General features: G+C 44.1%; 1 pseudogene; it reads left to right on the forward strand.

Annotated features, from left to right (window-relative positions):
- The first annotated feature begins 14,551 nt into the window (after positions 1-14,551).
- LOC126279777 (5S ribosomal RNA) lies at positions 14,552-14,669 on the forward strand (annotated as a pseudogene).
- The last annotated feature ends 3,465 nt before the right edge of the window (positions 14,670-18,134 follow it).

An 18,134-nucleotide genomic window follows, 5' to 3' on the forward strand; every position in this document is an offset into this window, starting at 1 on the left:
ATTTGATAAACGTACTATATAGCTTGCAAGGTTTCTTTTAAGTTTTAAAGACGGATTTTCTGTGAAAGTAAGTCCGGATATACGTTGAATTAAGAATAATGCCGCCGGCCGCAGTGGCCGTGCGGTTCTAGGCGGTGCAGTCTGGAACCGCGAGACCGCTACGGTCGCAGGTTCGAATCCTGCCTCCGGCATGGATGTGTGTGATGTGCTTAGGTTAGTTAGGTTTAACTAATTCTAAGTTCTAGGGGACTGATGACCTCAGAAGTTAAGTCCCATAGTGCTCAAGCCATTCGAACCATTTTTTTTAACGACGCATTCACTGTGAATGAGCAGCAAGACTGTATTGTAAGTATGTGCATTGTAGCATATATCTTACGAAATAATACTCGCGTTGCATCTGATTTTGGTAAGGGAATACGTAATGGTGCAGAGAAAGCGATAGCGCGTAATATGAATCTTTGCCAGTACTGACATGACTCGCTGGTCACTAAAGAAAAACATACAACTAATTCCGGCCATATTAAAGCCCCATTCGTTATTGATTCCTCGTAGAGTGCAGTCTTATTATAACGAAAATATTTCTACAGTTTGCAGTAGTAAAAATAGTTGTCCGTCGGATCATAATATTGCGTACAGAGTTCTTCTTACATTTCATCCAGTTCAGAAAATATCTCAGTCAAAAGAAATTCAAATGGCACTGAGCACTATGGTACTTAACATCTCAGGCATCAGTCCCCTAGACTTAGAACTACTTAAACCTAACTAACCTATGGACATCACACACATCCATGCCCGAGGCAGGATTCGAACCTACGACCGTAGCGCTAGCTTGGTTTCAGACTGAGGCGCCTAGAACCGCCTGGCCACGAAGGCCGGCCAATCAAACGAAGTGATGGTTTTCAGAGAATTTCAGAGTAAATATTTACCGACAAACTGCAGTCACGGATTTCTGACTGGAAATGTAGGGAAAAAAAAAGGTCCTATGAACATTTGTCCGGAAATGCATCGTTACCACGGTAGGTGGTGGTGCCGAATGAAGTTCCTCTGTCCACGTGCCGTGTGTTCCACGTGAGTTGAAGGCTGTGTAACTGACGCAACGTACTTTAAGCAGCAGAATAGTCCGGTATTCATGTCGGGAACATGCCGACATGGTGCTTGTGTACGGCCAAGCAGATGGAACGGTCGAGAGGCAGCACGGCTGTAGCAAAACAAGTACCCTCACAGACACCAACCACTCACACATCATTTCAAGTCCTTTTTGCGCGTTTGTGTGATTATGGTTCCTTTTAGAGAGAGGAGCGTGCAGGGAGGCGGTGGGCTGTGCCTGCATCAGATTTAGAGGACCGGATTCTACAAGTTACTGAGACGAACCCGAACACAAGCTCCACGCAAGTGGCCCGTCAACACGGCGTAAGTACAGTTGCAAGTATGTCCATTATAACATATAGAAGGGTCCAAAAAAATGTATCTACTGTTTAAAAGTCCATAACTGGTAAACTAACTGACGGAGTTGTCTCGTCTTTGGTAGTGTAATAGTTTGTAGTTCCGGCAATCGCCACACAAGCGTTGTATCGCGTTGTTTTGCTTTGTCAGATGACAGTCGCCAGATAGTGTTTTGTTCTTAGTTTCACCTAGTTACTCGAGTAGACTTGACTGGCGCAAGGCTTACATTCAATGAAAGGAAGTCAGTTTTGAAGTGGTATTTTAAGTACGAAAACATTAATGAGGTTCAACGGCAATGGCGAAACGAGTATCAAACAGAGCCACCGACACGTTTAACGATTCGTCGCATTCGCGACAAATTTGAAGCCGAAGGCCTTGTTAAAGATGTACACAAACAATTATCTGGACGACCTGTGACAGTAACAAGTCCAGCTAACTCCCGTCGTGTGTTACAGCAATTCACTCGCTCACCACAGAAGTCTGTGAGACAATGTGCCCGTGAAACCGGAGTTAGTCGCTCAAGTGTTCGGCGAATTTTGAAGACAGCAAAGTGGAAGTGCTACATCCCACAATGAACGAGGACGACCCAGATCATAGAATGGAGTACTGCGAGTGGTCTACAAACAAGGTGCGTAACGATGAAAAGTTTGCAGAGATCATTGTGTGGTCTAATGAGGCACAGTTCAAACTCAGTGGTACAGTAAATCGCCACAATTGCATCTGGGCCGCCGAAAATCCGAATGTCCATGTAGACAAAGCCGTGAATTTGCCAAGAGTAAATGTGTGGTGTGGGTTGTCTTACCGAGGCTTGATTGGACCATTCTTCTTTGACGGCACAGTTACCGCTGAGGTGTATCTTCAGAAGTTTCAGACATCCATTTTACCTGCCATCCGAGACTTGTATGGAGACGGAAGAGTTTACTTTCAACAAAATGGTGCCCCAGCCCACTACCAAAATCGTGTTAGGGCGTATCTCGACGAAAATCTACCAGGAAGATGGATAGGCCGTAGAGGTGCTGTGGAGTACCCACCACGTTCCCCAGACCTAACTCCTCTGGACTTTCACCAGTGGGGAACACTAAAGGACGTCGTTTATCGACAAAAGCCACGCACATTGGATGAACTTCGAGAATCCATCGTACATTCATGTGCGAATATCCAACTGAGCACGTTGCAGTCAGTAGTTCGTGCTGCAGTTCGGCGGCATCGTTGGTGTGTGGATGTTAATGGTGACCATTTCGAACACCTACAGTAGACTTTAAGCTACACTTTCACCCAAAATGACACAATCCCGTCAATTAGTTTGCAACTTATGGACTTTTAAACAGTGTATACATTTTTTGGACCCCTCTGTGTATCTTACGAAGTAACAGAAAACTCGTGTTGCCTCCTGTTTTGGTAAGAGATTACGTAACGGGGCAGAGAAAGCGATTATGCGGAATATGAATCCTTTTCTATACTGACATGTCTCTCTGGTCACCAAAGTATGCAGTATGAGTATACTGCATGACAGCCGCTACTATCCCTACAACCTACAACGAGTGCAAGGATTATCAGCAGCAAATGTTCCTCAGCGGAAAGGATTTTGTCGATGGTTTTTGCACCAGATCATCACAATTATGGGATTTCTGCCACCAATTCTCTTTACCGACGAAGTGGCCTTTACCAGAACTGGCATTATCAATCTGCATAACCGTCATCTGCGGGATACTGGCAGTCCTCGGGGATTTGTTGAGGTGTCTCATCAGCAATGGTTCGCAGTAGTTTGCAGGCAGGGATTCTTGGTGACCACGTACTTCGACCGGTTTCTATCCCAGAACCCCTTGACGTAGGATCGTACCTGGACTTCCGGCGGAATTCTCTGCCTGGGCTGCTTGAGAACGTGCCTTTGGCAGTACGACAGGATATGCGGTTTCTGCATGATGGAGCTCCACCCCACTTCCGAAATGCAGTTCGCCGACACCTCAACAACGTCTTCTCCGGACGTTTAATAGGACGAGGAGGCCTTGTAGGGTGGCCTGCTAGGTCATCGGTCTTAAACTCCCTGGATTTTTACCCCTGGGTGCATCTGAAATGCAGACCCTTTGTAACACGTCGTGGTCTCCTGACCTTCATTGCTTACATATTTCGCCCTCACAATCATATTCCGCACATCAAGACGCTTCATTGGAACCCAAACTCGATAAGATAAAGTCAGTGTTGTATGAATTCATTTAAACGATGTGCAATTAACAAGTAAGTGCACCGTTGTTGAAATACTCGAGGCTGGCGTACACACATGCATTCCAGACACGACAGTCGCAGAAGCTTTTAGTTTGGGAGAGAAATTGCACAACGGGACGCCAGTCCCTTCAGAGGACGACCGCCCGTGTAGTGGACAGCGTGGGCCCGAGTGAAAGGGGGAAACAACCCCGTGTTCGGCTTAAAAGCAAATTCCGCTACATTGTGTGGGAGCGGCCAGCCTACACGTTCTTTACACATAGCATGCAGTTTCAGACATTTTCACAGGGAGACAGGAGACAGCAAACGCCAAACGCCAATGCTACAGGTTTCCAGATTCGTCGCCTTAAATGAAAATCATTCTCCCGTTTTAGAAGAGCAATGCTGACTGGCAGACGATAATTCTGACGCCTTGAGCTGAAGGAATAATGGAAGTGGAGAGGCGCCGTTCCATTGTCGCTCTTGGAGCGAGGAACAAGTCTCTACTGAGTATTTCACTGGGAGAGCACCTCTGTCGAGAGCGAATCAAAGGGCGACTCTATATTGAGTCTTTGCGATTAAGCGTTGTCCGCTGTGTTGGCCGACACACTTATTGTGCGGCGTGAACGGACAGAGTTATAGTTAAACGCCTGCGAGTGAATTTTGAGTGGCACCGCGGTGGACTGGTTATTTGACCGGTGTACCACGCCAATAGACGGTACAAATAAGAATCCTTGACTTCATCAAGGCATAGAGAGAGTTTGATTGGCGAAGGTCAATCCAGATAGAACGAGAGTTATCTTATTTGTCAGCAGCGAGCGGCGCAAACAGCAGACATCGCAGCTTACCGTATTGTGCGCTACAGCTGTTGCAAGCCCCATATTTCCTCCACAACAGTACACTTCACTGCATTTCACACGCAACAGCCTCGACCGTACCTAGCAACATTCTAAAGGATAATTATTCAAGTTGAGTAGGCGCCGCCTCTCAGCCATTCTACCAAGTCAACAACCATCTTAAACTTTGTATAGAAATTTCATTAGAGAATCCTGTCCTTGAGAGGTAACTTCACATTCCGAAAAGAACCAAGATATAACTTCTTCAATTCATAACTAAAAGTGGCATTGTGATTTTTCAGAATATTTGCAGAATAAATAATAACTTTAGTTAGTTTCATGTTAGTCTTACACTAACGAGCACTACTCCAGTACCCAAGTATCCCACTAGTTACATAAGAAATTTTGTGAAATTATGTGTCATTTCCTTACAGCGGACGACTCCAGAAGATATTTATTGCTGAAAGTTTTTCAGGCATTTCTCTTTAGAACGTTAGGAGCGTCTGTCTGACTTCTGTAGTAGTGTGGGGGTGGAAATTGCATCTTGCAGGAGCCACAGGGTAAAGGGTACATCTTAGAGTAAACGGTTGCGCATAATAACAGAATAACAGATCAACCCCACACCTTAGACCTTCAACAGTATGTTCACGACGCCTGTGACGCTATTCGGATAGAGGTGGAACGCGCGAAAGAGTGCGGAAACCCATGATGCGGCGTGTGAACGCGTTACGTTGCATCCTATGGAGGCCACTTTGAACATCTGTTGTGACGTGTATGCGATGCAGCTCTGTACTGTGCACCGGGGCGATTTGTTGTCATTGCAAGCACACCGTCCATTTCCGGACATGTGTTCATAGGACCTCTTTTGCTCTATTTCCAGCCAGGAATCCATACTTGCAGTTTGTCGATTTTATTAACGTTCATCGTTTACTCTGTGTGCGACGTGTCAGACATTACCTAGAACGGAAGTTACACGAGGCGACAATCTAGTGCTCATTTCAAATACGACAGAAAACTAACGTGCAACCTTATCCATTTGTTTAGAGATTTTATTTTACTGCAATAATATTCAAAAGAATTGATTTCCTTGTTAACCCTGTACCATAGCCCACGCGAGGATAATACCATATTTCGTCTGCAATACGCATCCCAAACTGTATCGGAAAACAGCCGAGCTACATATCACCAACGGCCAAACTACAACCAGCGCCGTGAGACACCAAAACAGCGCCTACCTTGAGCACATCAGAAAACAATTGTTCAAACTCATACTCCAGCATTCTCAGCGAGGTGGATTCTGAGCCGACTAGACAGAAGAATGCAAAATCCCCAAGACTGGCTAAGTTTCACGGAAGCTCAAAATTTAGTGCGGACGTCAATGCGAGATGCTTTTAATAGGTTGCACAATGAATCATTGTCTAAAAATATGGTAGAAGAGCCGAAGAGATTCTGGTCGTATGTAAAGTACACCCAGTGGCAACAAACAGTCAATACCGTCACTGCGCGATAGCGATGGAAATGTTACCGATGATGGTACCACTAAAGCGGAGTTACTAAATACAGTTTTCCGTAATTCCTTCACTAAAGAAGACGAAGTAAATATTCCAGAATTCGAAACCAGAACTATGTTAGCATGAGTGACATAAAAGTAGATATCTTAGGTGTTGCGGAACAACTCAAATCACTCAAGAAATGCAATTTTTCCGGTCCAGATGGTATACCAATCAGGTTCCTTTCAGAGTATGCAGACACAATAGCGCCTTTCCTAGCAACCATTAACAGCTGCTCACTTGACGAAAGGTCTGTTCCTAAAGACCGGAAAGTAGCACAGGTGACACCAATATTCAAGAAAGGCAATAGGAGTAACCCATTGAATTACAGATCCCCATCACTGACCTCAATTTGCGGTAGGATTTTGGAGCATATACTGTACTCGAACATTATGAATCACTTTGAAGGAAATGACTTATTGATACATAACCAACTCGGATTCAGAAAATTTCGTTCTGGTGCAACACAGCTAGCTCTTTATTACCATGAAGTAATGAGTGCTGCCGACAAGGGGTCTCAGATCGATTCCATATTCCTAGATTTCCAGAATGCTTTCGATACCGCTCCTCACAAGCGACTATTAATGAAATTGCAGGCATGTGGAGTATCGTCTCAGTTGTGTGACTGGATTCGTGATTTCCTCTCAGAGAGGTCACAGATCGTAGTGATACACGGTAAATCACAGAGCAGAACAGAAGTTCCGCAAGGTAGTGTCATAGGCCCTCTGCTGTTCCTGATTTACATAAATGATCTAGATGCTAATCTGAGCAGCCCCCTTGGATTGCTGGAGATGACGCTGTAATTTACCGTAAAGTAAAATCATCAGACGATCAATCCCAATCACAAAATGATCTAGAAAGAATTTCCCTTTGGTGCGAAAAGCGGCAATTGGCACTAAACAAAGAAAAGTGGGAGGTCATCCACATGGGTACTAAAAGAAATCCGATAAATTTTGGGTATCCAATACATCGCACAAATCTAAGGGCTGTCAATTCGACTAAATACCTAGGAATTAACAGTTACGAGCAACTTAAATTGGAAAGACCACATCGATAATATTGTGGGGAAGGCGAAACAAAGACTGCACTTTGTTGGCAGAACACCTAGGAGATGCGACATAGCCACTGAAGAGACAGCCTACATTACACTTGTCCGTCCTCTGCTGGAATATTGCTGCGCGGTATGGGATCCTTACCAGGTAGGATTGACAGAGGCTATCGAAAAAGTCCAAAGAAAGGCAGCCCGTTTCGTGATATCGCGCAATAGGGGTGAGTGTGTCACTGATATGATACGTGATTTGGGGTGGCAGTCACTGAAACAAAGGCGGTTTTGTTTGCGGCGAGATCTATTTACGAAATTTCAATCACCAACTTTCTCTTCCGAATGTGAAAATGTTGACACCCGGCTACGTAGGGAGAAATGATCATCATAATAAAACAAGAGAAATCAGAGGTCTAACTTAAAGATTTAGGTGTTTCTTTTTCCCACGCGCCATTCGAGAGAAGTAGTATGAAAATGTTTCGATGAACCCTCTGCCAGGCACTTAAGTGTGAACTGCAGAGTAACCATGTAGATGTAGATGTAGAAAGCACAGTAGGAACTCAAAAAAAGCTCTCTGAATACCTCGGAGACTGGTCCAAAAATAACGAATTTGTTCGGAATGGATACTACTTACAGCAATGCATCTTTTCAATAAGCCTGTGGTAACTTGTCTAAAAGAACTGCATTGTGAGAATAGAAACTTAAATATTCAAAGTTGCAATTTAGCGGCCAACTTTCAAGCTAACATTTAACAGTATCCAAGATGTGACGACAGATTCAATTGACTTGCCAATGGTGAGGAAGTAATCTACATAAAATTTTACAAATTACATTTGTTATTACGACATGGATACATAACTTAAGGAATGTATCAATAACATGTATTAAAATCCCCTTACAATGTGGTCATGAACGGCTTCTACATATTTAGTCTCTGTAATGTGAAATACGAGGTCCGACTTCAGCAGATAAAATTCAGCCCAGATTCAAGTCTATCCTCACAACTCCATGGTATCGAGCGGTATAAGTGACTTAAAATATTTTAATCTCCGCGGATGTCTGTATAAAAATTTGCGGTTGCGTAAGGAATACAGGTAGCATTTTTCTTATCCGCAGACCTCCACAAATAGCAGTTGCTGAAGGTGTATAATCCAAATGGAAACGCCGCCTCTGAACAGCAATTGATCTCCGCTCTTCCCCGTAACGAGCAATCCCTGAACCGCAGTCCAAATATTGCGGTCAACCACCAACGAGGATATTATTTGTCGGCCAAGTTGGCGGAACGTTTTAGGGGAAGAGAGTCAGATTATAGTTGAAAACCTTGTGCCACTTTGCGTTGTTCGGGTACGCGGAAGAGCCTTATCAGCTTACGAAACTTACTGCTGCACGGGAAACAGCCTCATCGCCGTAGTTGTGAAATTGTCTTGGCCTTCGCTGCTTGGGTGACTTACGTAGCCTAATATGGAAGCACACTCAACTATCGCCCGGGACAGTATCCCCGCTTTGTCTCCCTTTTTAACTCTATTTTTTTTTACTGTACTTCCCTATGTATAGCCTGTTCTCAACTGTAAGGTTCACCTTAATCTCGTGCTTAGAATTTGAGCATTTCTCTCGATATTATTCCAGGATCTTTTATGTAAATACATAGTTCTCCAATAGCCACTTGGTTTACTCAACTTACTGGTGTCATATTGTTCCCTCAAAGAATTATCCATTGATTCCATTCGTCTCTCATGACAACTTTGAAGGATTTGTTGATGCTGACATCACATGTCTGGAGCTGGGATGTGATGACTGAAGCTGCTCTGAAATATTTCTGATCAATAATCTAGATATGCTGAAGAGTCTACCTGGTCTCGTGCTTCAAATTATCTCAAACCAAGTTTTCAACCCATTTTGACCCAGCTAACACTTTTCATGAACGTTGATTAACATTCCTCACACTTTCTTCTTTATGCATTGTTTAGCATCTGAAAATCAGCACGGCAGGCAATCCGATTTCGTCTGAAAATCGAGCTGGTTAAACAAAGTAATGTCTCGTTTAAGGACTACTTGCCTAGACAATTAATATTTTTACCCCCTTTCTTATCAACAGTTCAGTTACTTGGGACACTGAAAGTGTAGATTGTCCGTGTTTGTAATACATCCCTACACAAACTGAGTTGTCTTCAATCATTGGATGACAAAATGATGAAAGTTGAGGAACTTTTGCTCATAATTTCAAACATCTTTCGTGCAACCTTGTAACTGTAAACAGCTTTATTGCATCCCATTTTATGTACCTGAACCGTTAGTTATATCTTCCTTTGAAATCAGTAACTGGTTTTCTAACAACTACTCTGATATAAAAACATTCTCAGGTTTCAAGCCGCGCCAAGTGGTTTACTGTCAAGTAAACAATGGCACAGGGTATCTATGCCGAAAGCTCGTGGGCAGTAAACCACTCGACGCGGCTTGAAACCCGAGGATGTTTTATTAACGGAATCGCCATGAAAGCATGCATTCGTATATAACGATTCTTACTGTCTCTATTAGAACCATTAGTGTGTAGTCAGAATTTCGATTTGGTGCTTAGTCTTCAATCCGTATCTTCAAATGGCTCTGTATATCAGGCCATTTTGATGAGAACATCTTCTGCTGTGACATCTTATGCTTCGATTTACTCCTTGTTGCTAGTGCTGGATCGTTTTATCGGTTGTTGGAGAGCTAAACTTAGATTCAGCTGCGTGATTTCATTTTACCTTTGGCACACTGCATGACTTCTAGATTCTATCCAACCTAAAATATCGAAAACACATTTTTGCACATTACAATTGCAACACCAGAAAGAACAGCAAATAATAAAATTTTATATAGTGCGCTTGTACAATATACGCAGATAACGTTATTAGATTTGTAGATGATATTGGGACATATAAGGTGTGCAGTTAAGGGGACATTGTACGTGAAATTCGTTGAAATTTGACATTTTCTGTTTTCTACTCCATAATGTACTTTGGACTTTCCTGAACATTTTGGTATATAATACATTAAAATCAGACAATTGTGAGACCAAATAATATTTTGAATGTTGACGTGTGACTGTCAAATTTTGCAGCTACACATATACTGCCACAGTTGAGCAGCCATATCTTGGGAACTACATAGTCTAGAAGGCTGTGAATTGCTTTGTTTTTTTGCCTACTGTTACGTCTCAGAAGTTGGCGTTCCGAATTAAAAAAAATCAGTCCTTTGTTTCTGATACTAGTTTTCGTTGAAAGTAGTGTTATTATCGTTTTTTTGGTAGTAAGCTAAGTTCTATTGCTTTTTATACGTAAATAGAATGATAAGCGTGAAAGTAACTTCAAGAAACGCAAATTTGCAGGTAACAGATATGTGAGAGCTGCATTTTCTTCTGAAGTACTTCAAAACACGTGCCACGTGGAGTGGCCATGCGGTTTGAGGCGCCATGTCACTGATTGTGCGGCCCCTCCCGCCAGAGGTTCGAGTCCTCCCTCGGGCATGGGTGTGTGTGTTGTTCTTAGCATAAGTTAGTTTAAGTAGTGTGTAAGTCTAGGGACCGATGACCTCGGCAGTTTGATCCCTTACGAATTCACACTCAAAACTTGTGTGCTAGCGGTGTGAAGGAAACCATGATAATATTTCTGTAGTGACCACATCCCCTAGTGCATCGAAAAGGAAAGTAACTTTAGAAACGGGTGACAGTGGTGAAAGTAATGATATTATCGACAACGTTATTATTGATATGCAAATCCTTCCACAAGTTCTTTCTGAAACTGTCTCTTGCTGTCTTTGTGGTGGTGAAGTTAAACTATATGAGGCTATAGCTAGAATATCTGTTGTGTCTAAATTACTTATTAAATCTCAGAAGTGCAAAAATGAAAAAAAACATTTCATACTTCAGCAAAGTGTTCAGGTAATGAATTGTATTAAACTAATGTGAGACTGTTCTATGCCCTTAGATGCATTGGTAAAGATGCAAGGGCTGGTAATGTTTTCTGCACTGTGTTGAATTTGCCAAAACCACCTTCTAGGTATAAAACATGTAACAGCAATTGGGGACACTGTAAATTCTGTGGCTGAAGATTCAATGGTTGCTGCTACATCAGAAGCTGTTGAACAAAATGAGGGTGACACAGACATCAGCACTGCTGTGGATGGATACTGGCAAAAACGTAGGTTTAGTTCTAAAAATGGCTTACATCTGCAATAAGTATTGACACTGGAACAGTTTTGGATTTTGAAGTTCTCAGTAAGTACTGCAAAGATTGTACAGTGAACCAGAAGAACAGATTACTTCATAAGCAGCAGTGTATAAAAAATTATGATGGCACAAGTGGAGGAATGGGGGTAAAAGGGGCAGTTAACGTTTTCCAGAATTCGCAGAAGGAGAGAGGTATCAAATATGTGAATTACTTAGGTGACGGAGACAGCAAGACTTTCATTGCAGTACAAAACAGTAAGCCATATGATGTTCCTATACAAAAAGTTGAGTGTCTAGGACATACCAATAAAAGGAGGGCAACACATCTGCATAACCTAAAAGCCAAGCTGGGTAACATAAATCTGTCTGATGGGAAGACAATAAAATGTGCTGGAAGACTAACAGACAAGGTAGGTGATGAATTACAGGACTATTATGGGAAGGCCATTAGAAATAACTGACAATTTAGAGCAGATGAAAAGAGCTGTGTGGAGCACTTTCTTTCATTGAATATCAACCGATGAATAGCTATGTCATGCTTTGGTGTAAATACAGGCAAACTGAATTTTCTGACACCCAGCATGAATTCACTAATAAACATTTTCTTACTTTGGCAGTAATTGGGGGGAATCAAACCTATTGACAGAGATTTGGCAAATCCTCAGTTACTAAAGAAGTTGTTTAGATGGGAAGACCCAGAATGTGAATGAGCCCTTCAATAATGTTGTGTGGTGCCCTGTGCCTAAAAATGTAGTAGTTGTCCTTATGACTTTAACAGTGTCTGATGATGTAATAACTTTTAATGGGGGGAACTATGAAAAACTTAAGGATCTGGAGAAGGTAGGGGTAAGATTTGGGCAGAACACAGCTAAAGGACTGCGGGTACTGGATGAGCTTCCTCTACGTGAATCGTCGTTAGCTGCTCAGCAAATGACAAAAGAAGCAAGAAAGAAAAGGAGGAGGCAAGCACTGGGCTGTTGTGAGATTGAAGAAGACACAGACTATGGGCCAGGGCAATTCTAGTACATAAAAGACGCAAAAGTGTAAGTCTGTATAAGAATTTGTAATAAAAAAGTTTTAAATCTCAACATCTCTGAAAATCAATAAATGACCCATGTTCTAAAAAAGTACTGACGGCAGAGACATTAAATTTTCACAGCATGCCAAGTGTGAGATTCAACACATATGGAACTAGAATAATTAAAATATCCTGAGTTGTTTTGTTTTTATATTCATTTATTTACAAAATTCTGTCAAAAATTGAGTGTTTGAAAAAAAAACCGATAACATGCCCCAAAAAACAATTTTAGTAATAATTCAATACATATGGAAAATTGTATGTTGGTGTCTTACAATTTTGTCGAGATGATGGGTCACAAAATTCGATAATTTAACATTGGCGACATAGAACATACAATGTCCCTTTAAGTGTATGGAGCTGAAAACCATGGAAACAACATTGGCTCTGATCTGATTGATCCGTGAGTCGATTTGAGCTTAAGGGCTATGTCTTTACACGCTGCTTCAACTCTATGCCATATATGATCAATCGGAGTGGTGTGCCAGTTTCTCAGCAATGCGTGACAAGATGTTTTCAGTGAGACAGATCTGTAGGACGTGCAGACCAGGGCAACAGTGAACACGATCTGTATCGAGATAGGACAGCACAGCCATCAAGCAGTCTTGCGTTATCTTTTTGAAAGTTAACATCATGGAGACCTCGAAGATAGGCCACAGCCACCGGCCTTATCACAGAAATGTAACGGCTATACGAACCAGAGATGATCGTGCAGTGGCCGTTTCGTGAACCATACTGTCGCGCCACTTGCTTGGTCCCTAATCTCCTCAGAGACTCCGAGCCTACACACATGGATAAAAGCCTCTTCCACATTTCTCCATGCAATAATGGCTTTAATTATTCACATCTATATTACTACAGCACTTTCTAATATCACCCACACACCTTCCCCCAAGCCGTAGCTTCAGCGCCTTACACTGAGGTCACAAACACCTTGGGAAACCCGCTAATATCGTGTCGAATCTCCTTTTGCCCGGCGTAGTGCGGCAACTCGACGTAGCATGGACTCAAGTCGTCGGACGTCCCCTACAGAAATATTGAGACATGCAGCCTCTATAACCATCCGTAATTGCGGAAGTGTTGCCGGTGCAGAATTTTGTTCACCAACTGACCTCTCGATTATGTCCCATAAACGTTCGATGCAGTTCAGGTCACCCAATCGCTGTGACCAGACAATTCGCTCGAATTGTCCACAATGTTCTTCAAACCAATAGCGAACACTGCTGGCGGTCATCCATAAAAATTCCACCGTTGTTTGGGAGCATGACGCCCATGAATAGCTTCAGATGGTCTACATGTAGCTGAACAGAAACATTTCCAGTCAATGATCGGTTCAGTTGGATCAGATGATCCAGGGCATTCCATGTAAACAGACCCCACACCATTATGGAACCACCACCAGCTTTTTGACAGCTTTGGCCCATAGCTTCGTGGACTTTGCGCCACACTCGATATCCACCATCAGCTGTTAGCAACAGATATCGGAACTCATCCGACCAGGCCACAGTTTTCTAGTTGCCTAGTGTCCAACTGATATAATCGTGGGCCCAGGAGAGGCGTACCAGGTGTTGACGTGCTCTTAGCAAAGATACTAGGTGTTGACGTGCTCTTAGCAAAGATACTCGTGTCGGTCATTTGCTGCCATAGATCATTAACACCAAATTTCGCCGCACTGTCCCAACGGCTAAGTTCGTCGTACGTCCAATATTGTTTTCTGCTGTTATTTCACGAAGTGTTGTTTGTCTGTTAACACTGACAACTCTACGCAAACGCCGCTGCTTTTCGTCGTAAAGTGAAGGGCCTCTGCGTTGTTCATGGTGAGAGGTAATGTCTGAAATTTGGTGTTTTCAACACACTGTTCACACTGTGAATCTCGGAGTACTGAATTGCCTAACGATTTTCGAAATGGAATGTGCCATGCGTCTAATCCCATCTACCATTCCGCGCTCAAAATCTGTTAATTTACGTCGGAAACCTCTTTACATGAATCATCTGAATATAAATGATAGCTCAGTCAATGCACTGTCCTTTTATACCTTGTGTACGCGATACCACCGCTATCTGTGTATGTGTATATCGCTAACCCTTGACTTTTGTCACCTCTTTGTATCTCTTCCAATCCACTACAGGACTTCATTGGTGCAACTGCCATACATTCGCAGGGCTTCATGTGATTTTAGTTACCCATACTTATATCTTGGCAACGGCCATGCTGCAGTGGATGCACCGGTTCCCGTCCGATCACCGGAGTTAAGCGCTGTCGGGCGTGGCCGGCACTTGGATGGGTGACCATCCAGGCCGCCGTGCGCTGTTGCCATTTTTCGGGGTGCACTCAGCCTCGTGATGCCAATTGAGGAGCTACTAGACCGAATAGTAGCGGCTTCGGTCAAGAATACCATCATAACGACCGGGAGAGTGGTGTGCTGACCCCACGCCCCTCCTATCGGCATCCATATCTGAGGATGACACGGCGGTCGGATGATCCCGGTAGGCCACTCGTGGACTGAAGACGGAGTGCTTTTTTTATAATTATATCTTACATTGCAGTTTGTTCCCTGATTCATCTTTTACTTTGTTGTTCCATTTCTAACTGAGCAACCCACACTCGAAGAATGCTTTCGGCTTTAAAATTCCATGTCTCACTGCAGTTAGCAAAAATCGCTATTAAACACTGGTATTCCTGCTACTTGATCGAGCGTCAAGACGTACCTTATCGCCGCTATGCAGCCTGTCTGCAGCTGCTAGTTCACTACAGACAACGCCTGTCGCCTGTTATTTCCAGTGATCCCAGGTTTCCCTCCTACTCAGTCATACTTTCCTTTAGTTTACCTCCTTATAAACAACGCTTAGCTCTCACTAAGCATTCCTTTGTCCCAGTTAAACCGTGGCGTGTTCATTTGGATAAAAGAGTACTACCTGATTTACGAGTCTGTTTACAAGGTTATGTTTGTTACTTCGTAAACCAGTGCAGAGACATGTGCTCCATGTTTTTGCTACATTGTTACTCATCTTTTCTCTTTCACATTTCTCCATGCAATAATGCAGTTCACATCTATATTACTACAGCAGCTGGAGTTTGCATGGCTACATGCCTGAAGTATAATCGATTATTCACTAACCGGGAAAAAGTTGAAAATGCACATATTCTGATACATTTGCCCTTGTCCTGTGTCCTGATGGTGCAATACTACACTCCTGGAAATGGAAAAAAGAACACATTGACACCGGTGTGTCAGACCCACCATACTTGCTCCGGACACTGCGAGAGGGCTGTACTAGCAATGATCACACGCACGGCACAGCGGACACACCAGGAACCGCGGTGTTGGCCGTCGAATGGCGCTAGCTGCGCAGCATTTGTGCACCGCCGCCGTCAGTGTCAGCCAGTTTGCCGTGGCATACGGAGTTCCATCGCAGTCTTTAACACTGGTAGCATGCCGCGACAGCGTGGACGTGAACCGTATGTGCAGTTGACGGACTTTGAGCGAGGGCGTATAGTGGGCATGCGGGAGGCCGGGTGGACGTACCGCCGAATTGCTCAACACGTGGGGCGTGAGGTCTCCACAGTTCATCGATGTTGTCGCCAGTGGTCGGCGGAAGGTGCACGTGCCCGTCGACCTGGGACCGGACCGCAGCGACGCACAGATGCACGCCGAGACCGTAGGATCCTACGCAGTGCCGTACGGGACCGCACCGCCACTTCCCAGCAAATTAGGGACACTGTTGCTCCTGGGGTATCGGCGAGGACCATTCGCAACCGTCTCCATGAAGGTGGGCTACAGTCCCGCACACCGTTAGGCCGTCTTCCGCTCACGCCCCAACATCGTGCAGCCCGCCTCCAGTGGTGTCGCGACAGGCGTGAATGGAGGGACGAATGGAGACGTGTCGTCTTCAGCGATGAGAGTCGCTTCTGCCTTGGTGCCAATGATGGTCGTATGCGTGTTTGGCTCCGTGCAGGTGAGCGCCACAATCAGGACTGCATACGACCGAGGCACACAGGGCCAACACCCGGCATCATGGAGTGGGGAGCGATCTCCTACACTGGCCGTACACCTCTGGTGATCGTCGAGGGGACACTGAATAGTGCACGCTACATCCAAACCGTCATCGAACCCATCGTTCTACCATTCCTAGACCGGCAAGGGAACTTGCTGTTCCAACAGGACAATGCACATCCGCATGTATCCCGTGCCACCCAACGTGTAAGTCAACTACCCTGGCCAGCAAGATCTCCGGATCTGTCCCCCATTGAGCATGTTTGGGACTGGATGAAGCGTCGTCTCACGTGGTCTGCACGTCTAGCACGAACGCTGGTCCAACTGAGGCGCCAGGTGGAAATGGCATGGCAAGCCGTTTCACAGGACTACATCCAGCATCTCTACGATCGTCTCCATGGGAGAATAGCAGCCTCCATTGCTGCGAAAGGTGGATATACACTGTAAAAGTGCCGACATTGTGCATGCTCTGTTGCCTGTGTCTATGTGCCTGTGGTTCTGTCAGTGCGATCATGTGATGTATCTGACCCCAGGAATGTGTCAATAAAGTTTCCCCTTCCTGGGACAACGAATTCACGGTGTTCTTATTTCAATTTCCAGGAGTGTAGATTTCACCAGTGAAGTTTGATATGTGCCTGTTCATTTAATTTATTCTGTGGCGTGTGATAGGGCTATTGTCAGGGAGAGTAAGAACGAAGTACTCAGATTCAAAATGTTTGCGTGCTTCATCCCTGCTTTTCAATCTATACATCGACGGAGAAATAACGGGAACGAAGAAAACATTAAGAGTAGAGTTAAAATTTAATATGACACAATGTCAGTGATGGAATTAGCCAATAACGTTGCTGTTCTCAGTGAAAGCGAGGAAGAATCACGGGACATGTTGAATGGAATAAATGGTCTAATGAGCACACAAAATGAATAGACAGTAAACTGTCGAAAGACGAAAGTAATACGCGGTAACACAAGCAAGATTAGTAATTAACATAAGCACTGGGGAACACGAAGCAAGCTGAAGGAATTGTGCTATCTTGGAAGCAAAACGATACTTGATGGCCGGTACAAAGAGAGAAAAAAAAGCAGACTAGCGCTCCCAAGAGGCGAAATGAAGTGCACAACTGTAGGGCAAGATAAAGATTCGAACACATCCAACAAATAATCGATTATGTAAATGAATTTGTCAGAACCATTAAAAATTAAGTCCGCAATAGTTGGTAATGTTTCTTCCTTTCTTTTAACATTAATAAGCAGATGCACTCGTGGTCTAGGGATGCCGGCACGGTAGCACGGTGTGTTGGGTCAGAGGCCTGGCTGCCCTCTGTAATAAAAAAAAAATTGAGTGAAATATTCAAAGATGAATTTGAAAGTGTGTCCCGTGACGTTCATCAAGACGAAATAACGAGAATCTAGAAAGGGGGGGGGGAACCGTCATTGATTATCAATCAAAACGTACTGGGTCTCGGGATCGAACCACGCCATTGCTTGAATTTTCAGTAAAATCGTCAGGAATGGTAACCGATGACTTCCTCGTTCTGCCAACGCCTTTGTAAAAGAGGGCGGAGAGTGGCGGGATGGGGGGGGGGGGGGGGGGGGAGACACACAGAGGTCTGGGGCAGCCTGGGGAGGGAAACTGCCCCTAAAAGGCGCAATAATCAGCAATTACCAACGACATGAAAACGCGCAAAAGGCAATGGAAACTACTGTAGTAAACACATTCTGTGTATCAACAGGACGCATGGACTGTGATAGAAAAAAGTGTCACGATGACCTCTCCATTGGCAAAAGAT

Source organism: Schistocerca gregaria, chromosome 6 (genome assembly GCF_023897955.1).
Source record: "Schistocerca gregaria isolate iqSchGreg1 chromosome 6, iqSchGreg1.2, whole genome shotgun sequence".
In the NCBI taxonomy this organism is placed as follows: Eukaryota; Metazoa; Arthropoda; class Insecta; order Orthoptera; family Acrididae; genus Schistocerca; species Schistocerca gregaria.